This window comes from Rhinoraja longicauda, chromosome 7 (assembly GCF_053455715.1).
Source record: "Rhinoraja longicauda isolate Sanriku21f chromosome 7, sRhiLon1.1, whole genome shotgun sequence".
NCBI lineage: Eukaryota > Metazoa > Chordata > Chondrichthyes > Rajiformes > Arhynchobatidae > Rhinoraja > Rhinoraja longicauda.
The window spans coordinates 10646702-10655829 of NC_135959.1; the positions used below are offsets into that span (position 1 = coordinate 10646702).

A 9128-nucleotide genomic window follows, 5' to 3' on the forward strand; every position below is an offset into this window, starting at 1 on the left:
TTATAGACCAGTTAGCCTAACATCAGTGGTGGGGCAGATGTTAGAGTCAATTATAAAAGAAGAAATTGCAGAACGTTTGGATAGCAGTAACAGGATCGTTCCGAGTCAGCATGGATTTACGAAGGGGAAATCATGCTTGACTAATCTTCTGGAATTTTTTGAGGATGTAACTGGGAAAATGAACAAGGGAGAGCCAGTGGATGTAGTGTACCTGGACTTTCAGAAAGCCTTTGATAAAGTCCCACATAGGAGATTAGTGGGCAAGATTAGAGCACATGGTATTGGGGGTGGGGTGCTGACATGGATAGAAAATTGGTTGGCAGACAGGAAACAAAGAGTAGGGATTAACAGGTCCCTTTCAGAATGGCAGGCAGTGACTAATGGGGTACCGCAAGGCTCAGTGCTAGGACCGCAGCTATTTACAATATACATTAATGACTTAGATGCAGGGATTAAAAGTAACATTAGCAAATTTGCGGATGACACAAAGCTGGGTGGCAGTGTGAACTGTGAGGAGGATGCTATGAGGATGCAGGGTGACTTGGACAGGTTGGGTGAGTGGGCAGATGCAGTTTAATGTGGATAAATGTGAGGTTATCCACTGGTGGTAAGAACAGGAAGGCAGATTATTATCTGAATGGTGTCAAGTTAGGAAATGGGGAAGTACAAAGAGATCTGGGTGTCCTTGTTCATCAGTCACTTAAAGTTAGCATGCACGTACAGCAGGAAGTGAAGAAAGCTAATGGCATGTTGGCCTTTATGACAAGAGGAGTTGAGTATAGGAGCAAAGAGGTCCTTCTGCAGTTGTACAGAGCCCTAGTGAGGCCGCACCTGGAGTACCGTGTGCAGTTTTGGTCTACAAATTTGAGGAAGGATATTCTTGGTATCGAGGGCGTGCAGCGTAGGTTCATTAGGTTAATTCCTGGAATGGCGGGACTGTGGTATGTTGAAAGACTGGAGCGACTAGGCTTGTATACGCTGGATTTTTTTTAGATATATTTAGATTTAGAGATACAGCGCAGAAACAGGCCCTTCGGCCCACCTGATCCGCGCCGTCCAGCGATCCCCGCACACTGACACTTTCCTACACCCAATTTTTACATTTGCCCAGCCAATTAACCTACATACCTGTACGTCTTTGGAGTGTTGGAAGAAACCGAAGATCTCGGAGAAAACCCACGCAGGTCACGGGGAGAATGTACAAACTCCGTACAGACGGCGCCCGTAGTCAGGATCGAACCTGAGTCTCTGGCGCTGCATTCGCTGTAAGGCAGCAACTCTACCGCTGCGCCACCATGCACCATTATTAAGGGATTGGACACGTTAGAGGCAGGAAACATGTTCCCAATGTTGGGGGAGTCCAGAACCAGGGGGCACAGTTTAAGAATATGGGGTAGGCCATTTAGAACGGAGATGAGGAAAAACTTTTTCACTCAGAGTTGTAAATCTGTGGAATTCTCTACTTCAGAAGGCAGTGGAGGCCAATTTTCTGGATGCTTTCAAGAGAGAGCTAGATAGAGCTCTTAAAGATAGCGGAGTCAGAGGGTATGGGGAGAAGGCAGGAACAGGGTACTGATTGTGAATGATCAGCCATGATCACATTGAATGGCGGTGCTGGCTCGAAGGGCCGAATGGCCTCCTCCTGCACCTATTGTCCAAATCGAAGATAGACACAAAATGCTGGAGTAACTCAGCGGTCAGGCAGCACCTCAGGAGAGAAGGAATGGGTGAAGTTTCGGGTCGAGACCCTTCTTCAGACTGATGTCAGGGGAGGGGGCGGGACAAAGATAGGATGTACTTGGAGACAGGAAGACAGTGGGAGAACTGGGAAGGGGATGGGGAAAGAAAGGGACAGAGGAACTATCTGAAGTTGGAGAGGTCAATGTCATACCGAAGGGGTGTAAACTGCCCAAGCGAAATATGAGATGCTGTTCCTCCAATTTGCGCTGGGCCTCACTATGGCAATGGAGGAGGCCCATGACAGAAAGGTCAGACGGGGAGTGGGAGGGGGCGTTGAAGTGCTGAGTCACTGGGAGATCAGGTTGGTTAAGGCGGACTGAACGAAGGTGTTGAGCGAAACGATTGCCGAGCCTATGTTTGGTCTCGCCGATGTAGAGAAGTTGACATCTGGAACAGTGGATACAATAGATGAGGTTGGAAGAGGTGCAGGTGAAACTCTGCCTCACCTGGAAAGATTGTTTGGGTCCTTGGATGGATTCAAGGGGAGAGGTAAAGGGACAGGTGTTGCATCTCCTGCAGTTGCAGGGGAAAGACCTGGGGAGGGGGTGGTTTGGGTGGGAAGGGACGAGTGGACCAGGGAGTTAGGGAGGGTACGGTCTCTGCTGAAAGCAGAATGGGGTGGAGATGGGAAGATGTGGCCAGTAGTGGGATCCCGTTGCTTTTGTTTTTGGTGAGTTTGGCCTGATGCAAACACCTTTGTACTCAACAAGTTTAAATGACCACACTGCTTTATTAGAATTAGATGGAGGTGCTTTATCTTTTTCAAACACGGCAAGAAAATAACAGATTCAGAATACAAGCCTGTTGAACATCTAGGATTCATGAGATGCAAAAACGTTAACCTTTATGTTGATTATAAAGAACATAAAAGTGACATTTCCAGCTTGTGATGCATCCAATAATATAGAACAGGCTAGATTGATATCTCTCGCCTTTATCTTGTACTAAACCCTTTTTCCTGTACCTTTACACTGTGGACGGCTTGATTGTAATCATATATAGTCTTTCCGCAGACTGGATAGCACACAACAAAAAAACATTTTACTGTACCTCAGTACTGGTGACAATAAACAAAATTCAATAGCTATTATTGCCAAAATATTACAGAACATCTTCCTAGAAACGAATTGAAATGTTACTAATTGTTGAGGCAATAATTTGTTGACCCAAAGAATGTTCTCAGTTTGAGCACTTTTAAAAGAAACAGATTAAAAAGGACAACAGGTCTTTGACCTTTGAATGCTTCTCTTTCCTCAGATGCTGGGTGATGAGCTGAGCATTTCCAGCATTTTATTTTATTTTCTATTACTTGTATCTTCATCTGCTTTAAATATGGAGGACCGATATAGTCCAAAAGGCACTACCTTTTAGATCGCATTTCATTCGGTAAAAGTTTTTTTGCTACATGATAGAAGGATATAATTTCTGCATTTATTTGTCAATGCAATATTTCCTTATGACCAATTACAAAATGTTTTATACAAAATAGAATGCATTCTAATATTTTGTCAACATGCACTATCCATATACTATCAGTCTTTGGGTTACAATGCTGTTGGTTTGGCTTTGACATTAAGCTCAGTCTTCATATCTAGAACTTAGAGGAATTATGAAAACAAATGTATTAAAATATTTGTAATGCCTTTTTATCACTTTAAGTAGTCATGATTTTTAATTGACTTTTCTGAGTTATCAACTAGGCAAGGCAAGTTTATTTATATAGCACATTTCATACAACAATGGCAATTATGTGCTTTACACAGAGCATAAAAATACAGAACAAGGAGAAAAGGTAGGAAAATACAAATAATAAGAGTAATAAGATAAATAACTAATAGTTATAAGTAAGATTAAAGAGTAATGGGTGATCATGACAGAAGCGATCGTGGTGATCCCCCGGAAAAGACGACACGATGCACTCTGTGATGCGTCCGGCAACGAATTCTGTCAACATGTTGGACCACGACAGAAGCCAACAGCGAGCTAACGTCGTCTGGCACACGAGTGAACGATAGAGTAATAAAATTAGATATAAAGTAATAAAATATAAAAAGTAATAACAGACCAAAAGTAAGATATATAGAGTAGCAAGAATCAAAGTGCTAGTCATAGACACTGCAGAACATGAAGGTTTTAAGCCTAGTTTTGAATATATTTAGAGTTTGGGCCTGTTTGAGTTCTTCGGGGAGTTTATTCCAGATGCACGTAGCAGAGTGACTAAAAGCTACTTCACCGTGTTTTGTTTTTATTCTTGGAGTGTTTAATAGGCTGGTCCCAGCTGACCTAAGGGGTCTAGCTGGAATGTCAGGTGAGAGAAGGTCTGATATGTATTTTGGTCCAAGACCATTTAATGATTTGTAGACAATTAGGAGTACTTTGAATTCGATTCTCTGACTGACTGGTAGCCAGTGTAGAGATCTGAGAATTGGTGTAATGTGTTATAATTTTTTAGCTTTTGTTAAGACTCTAGCAGCGGCATTTTGGATGAGCTGCAACTTGAGAACAGCCCCTTTAGATAGGCCTGTCAGAAGACCATTACAATAATCAAGCCTATTCAAAATAAATGCGTGGATGAGCTTTTCAAGGTCTTGTTTAGACATGAAACCTCTAAGTCTTGCAATGTTTTTCAGGTGATAGTAGGCTGATTTAGTTATTGTGTTTATGTGGCTGTTGAAGTTTAGATCAGAGTCTAGAATTACACCAAGATTTCTGACCTGGTTTTTAGTCTGAAGAGAGAGAGAGAATCAAGGTGGGCACTGACTATCGATCTTTTGTCATGTGCATCGATGACAATTATCTCGGTTTTATCTTTGTTTAACTGGAGAAAATTGTGTCTCATCCAGCTGTTTATCTGTTCAATGCATTGATGGAGACTATCGATGGGACTATAGTCATTTGGAGAGAGGGCTATGTAAATTTGAGTGCAACCTACAACCATAAAAGGTTTAATAAATTCAACAAATATGATATATAATAATAAAATAATAGAACATGCTAAATATGATATATAATAATAAAAATAATAGAACATGCTAAATTAAAAACAAGTAATTTAGATAAATTACCTAGCAATACAATACTATCAACCAAGTAATCCTTCATTTCATCCTGCTATACACTCAATTTATGATAATTGATTGCTTTGTCCAATTTTTTGGCGTGCTATAGATATTTGAATTAAGCACAATAAATAATAAATTAATGGGAAATTCAGTATTAAATAAACTATAATTTAAAAGTTAACCAAACTAAGCAACTGAAGATCAGAATAAACAGCAAAATATTTATCGAACCGTTAACACGCTACCACTTCAAAAAGCTCCACAAAATCATTTTTGAAGTGGTAACTGCTGTATTGTGGACAAACTGTAGTAAAATGGTGTTATGGCAGAACCTCACATATAGCAAGGCATCATATGCTCCATACATGTCGACATTGATCTGCAGTAGTATAATATTCCACAGGCAATTATGTTCAAAACATTGCACTCGTCCGCCTTACACTGTAAACAATTAACTCGAGCACTAGTTGTCAAAACACTAGTATTCAAGAGCTAGTGATCTAGCCTCTTGATGAACAAGTGGAGTCTGAAGTTATTGAAGAAACAATCTTAGAGGACATTTAAACAACACACTTCCTCAAATACATCATTGTAAAACCTCATTATTTTCAAGTCTTATAGTTGTTAGTTTTATTATGGCATTTTGAGTCAAACAAAAACATGAATATTTATTTAGGTCAAGTTTTAGAACAACTTTACCATACGTTTACAGAATAATAGTTGGCTAATAATATTTCCACCCTCTACTGCATCAAATAAACACAAACCTATTATGGCTATTGAAAAATGTCAAGAATTTTTCTGCAGCACAGCAACAAACCTCTTTTGTCTGCTCACTATCAAAACGTGTTACTTGTTAAAAGTGATTAAGCAAGAACCTAAATACCGTCACATGGAGCAGAACCACCGTTCTACCTTTCCATATTGCTTGAAACTATCAAATTTGATGTTGAAATAAGGAACTGCAGATGCTGGTTCACAATAGAAGATACAGAGTGCTGGAGTAGCTCAGTGGGTTAGGATATGGATAGGTGATGTTTCAGATCGGGACTCTTCTTCAGACTGATTGTAAAAGGGATTAAAAAAAAAAACTGGAAGTGCTGGAGTAGCTCAGTGGGTTAGGATACGGATAGGTGATGTTTCAGATCGGGACTCTTCTTCAGACTGATTGTAAAAGGGGTTAAAAAAAAAACTGGAAGAGAGCATGGGCAGGGCAAGACCTGTATTGTTTACGAGAGTCAACAGTCATCTGAAGTTCATTCTGCTCACAGATTGTGCCCTATTTCAAACATATATCCTGCAGGACCGGTTTTACAAATGACTGATTTAAAAAGTCATTACTCGACATTAATTGAGTAGTTTTGTATTTAAATCCTTGGTAGCTGAAATTGAGAACCTCAACATGTCATCATAGCTCAAAACTATAAAACACATTTTGTTTTCTTGGGTCAGAAGAGATTCTGAGCTGATGTGGAGCACAAATTTATCCTTAAAAAAACCAAGGCTGCTTTCCCTGTCAGCTAAATAAAGTGTAACATTTGCAGCAAATGCAACCCCATCCATAATGTATCATCAACCCAACAGTGCCATTCCACAATGACTGTTGGTCTGAATATAAAGGAATAATTGGGGAAGATAAATCAAATGGGCAGGCAAATTGCAGACAAAATAAAATGTGTTCTGTGATCTTTTTGGATCTTGTATTTTAATTAAAAATACACCTGAATGAATATTTTGTCATCTTTTAGTTTTTAATCCCAGTGATCTGCATGAACACAATCACCAAAATCTCACAGAAAGTCCAAAATGCTGAGACCAATTGTAAAATGATTTGAGTACCAGAGATTGCACCAGACACCTGAAGCTATCCGAAAATGCAGCAAACATACATACATATTTGGGGTGGGTTAGGGAGATGGGAGGTGGGGGTGCCGAGTCTGGAGGGAGAGGGACCCGGACTGGGGAGAGGGACCCGGACTGGGGAGAGATTGCCGGTCCGGAGGTGGGGGGCGTGGATGGGGGAGTGGGGGGTGTGGATGGGAGGCGTGGATGGGAGGGTGGGGGGCGTGGATGGGAGGGTGGGGGGCGTGGATGGGAGGGGAGGGAGGAGATGGGGGGGGAGGGGGGAGATGGGGGGGGAGGAGATGGGGGGAGGAGATGGGGGGGAGGAGATGGGGGGGAGGAGATGGGGGGAGGAATTGGGAGGAGGAATTGGGGGGAGGAATTGGGGGGGGAGGGAGGAATTGGGGGGGGAGGGAGGAATTGGGGGGGGAGGGAGGAATTGGGGGGGGAGGGAGGAGATGGGGGGGAGGGGGGAGATGGGGGGGAGGGGGGAGATGGGGGGAGATGGGGGGGGAGGGGGGAGATGGGGGGGGAGGGGGGAGATGGGGGGGGAGGGGGGAGATGGGGGGGGAGGGAGGAGATGGGGGGAGGGAGGAGATGGGGGAGGGGGAGATGGGGGGGGAGAAGATGGGGGGAGAGAAGGGGGGGAGAAGATGGGGGGGGGGAAGAAGATGGGGGGGGGGGGAAGAAGATGGGGGGTGGGGAGGGAGAAGATGGGGGCGGCAGAACTCCAAGGATGGTGTAGTAAAAACACCGTTCCTCGGTGGGAGCGACTGGGACCCGCAGCCTCGGCGCTGGTCAGCCCGACCGGTGGTCAAGGTTACGGGCAGCCTCTCCCGGGATTGGGTGGGTGGAAGAGGATCGTGCCTCCTCCCTCCCGGCCTCACTCAGCCGCCGCCCTCTCGGGGGCCACGGGGTGGCGGGAGCCGCCTGACAACCCGGCGAGAGGAGGGGGTGAGACCGCGGCGTCGAGAGCCTGGACCCGTCTCCCCGCTTCCCCCCACCCCTGCCTTGCCGCCGGCTATAACACTCACCGGGCGCTGGAGCCACGGCCTTGCGCCGCCTTCATCCTCTCCCGCAGCGGCCAACCGACTACTCCCCCTTCGTCAGGCCAGGCGAAGGCTGCTACCGCCGCAACGCCCCCTGCAGCCCCGGAGGCCCAACCGCGCCACCTGCCGCTCCTCCCGCCGCAGCGCCCCCGACCGGCCAGACCCCACCACTGCCCCAGAGGCATAACCGCACTACCTGCCGCTCGTCCGTAGCAGCGCCCCCTGCCGCCCCGGAGGCCCAACCGCGCCACCTGTCGCTCCTCCCACTGCAGCGCCTCCCCGGTGGCCAAACTCCACCACTGCCCAAGCCTGCAAGAAGCAATTTCCAGCAGCTGTCACCTAGACCATCCAGAACAAGGGGTCACAGTTTAAGGATAAGGGGGAAGTCTTTTAGGACCGAGATGAGAAAGTTTTTTTTCACACAGAGAGTGGTGAATCTGTGGAATTCTCTGCCACAGAAGGTAGTTGAGGCCAGTTCATTGGCTATATTTAAGAGGGAGTTAGATGTGGCTCTTGTGGCTAAAGGGATCAGGGGGTATGGAGAGAAGGCAGGTACAGGATACTGAGTTGGATGATCAGCCATGAAGGGCCGAATGGCCTACTCCTGCACCTATTTTCTATGTTTCTAGACCATCCAGGTGTACCTCGGCACGAAGTATAAGAAGTAAAGTAGATGAGAATGAGGCTCAGTTAGAGGTTGGTAGATATGACATTGTGGGGATTACTGAGGCGTGGCTGCAGGAAGATCGAGCCTGGGAACTTAATATTCAGGGTTATACATCCTATAGAAAGGACAGGCAGGTGGGCAGAGGCGGTGGGGTAGCTCTGCTGGTGAGAGACGAAATTCAGTCCCTTGCGAGGGGCGACATAAGGACTGACGAGGTAGAGTCACAGTGGATTGAGTTGAGGAATTGTAAAGGCAAGAAGACACTAATTGGTGTTACCTACAGACCCCCAAACAGTAGCCCGGATGTAGGGTGTAAGTTGCAGCAGGAGTTAAAACTGGCATGTAAGAAAGGCAATGCCACTTTGGTGATGGGGGATTTCAATATGCAGGTAGACTGGGAAAATCGGGTTGGTTCTGGACCCCAAGAAAGAGAGTTTATAGAGTGCCTCCGAGATGGATTCTTAGAGCAGCTTGTAATGGAGCCTACCAGAGAAAAGGCAATTCTGGATTTAGTGTTGTCCAATGAACCAGATTTGATAAGGGAACTCTAGGTAAAGCAACCGCTTGGAGGTAGTGATCATAATATGATTAGTTTTAATCTGCAATTTGAGAAGGAGAAGGTTAAATCGGAAGTGTCAGTGTTGCAGTTGAACAAAGGGGACTATGAAGGCATGCGAGAGGAGCTGGCCAAGGTAGACTGGAAAGGGATCCTAGCAGGAATGACGGTGGAACAGCAATGGCAGGAATTTCTGAGCATAATCCGGAAGA

The 9128-nt window shown here is 45.2% G+C and overlaps 1 protein-coding gene across 3 annotated transcripts in view; it reads right to left on the bottom strand.

Moving 5' to 3' along the window:
• Nucleotides 1–7815, bottom strand: part of nipa2 (NIPA magnesium transporter 2) — a 29111-nt gene extending 21296 nt beyond the window's left edge. For 2 of the 3 annotated variants that reach the window (XM_078402091.1, XM_078402089.1), the window contains exon 1: nt 7679–7815. The gene's annotated coding sequence lies outside the window, so the exon portion shown is untranslated. The remainder of the gene's footprint in view (nt 1–7678) is intronic. The other variant, XM_078402090.1, reaches the window with a different exon arrangement.
• Between the last annotated feature and the right edge of the window lie 1313 nt (nt 7816–9128).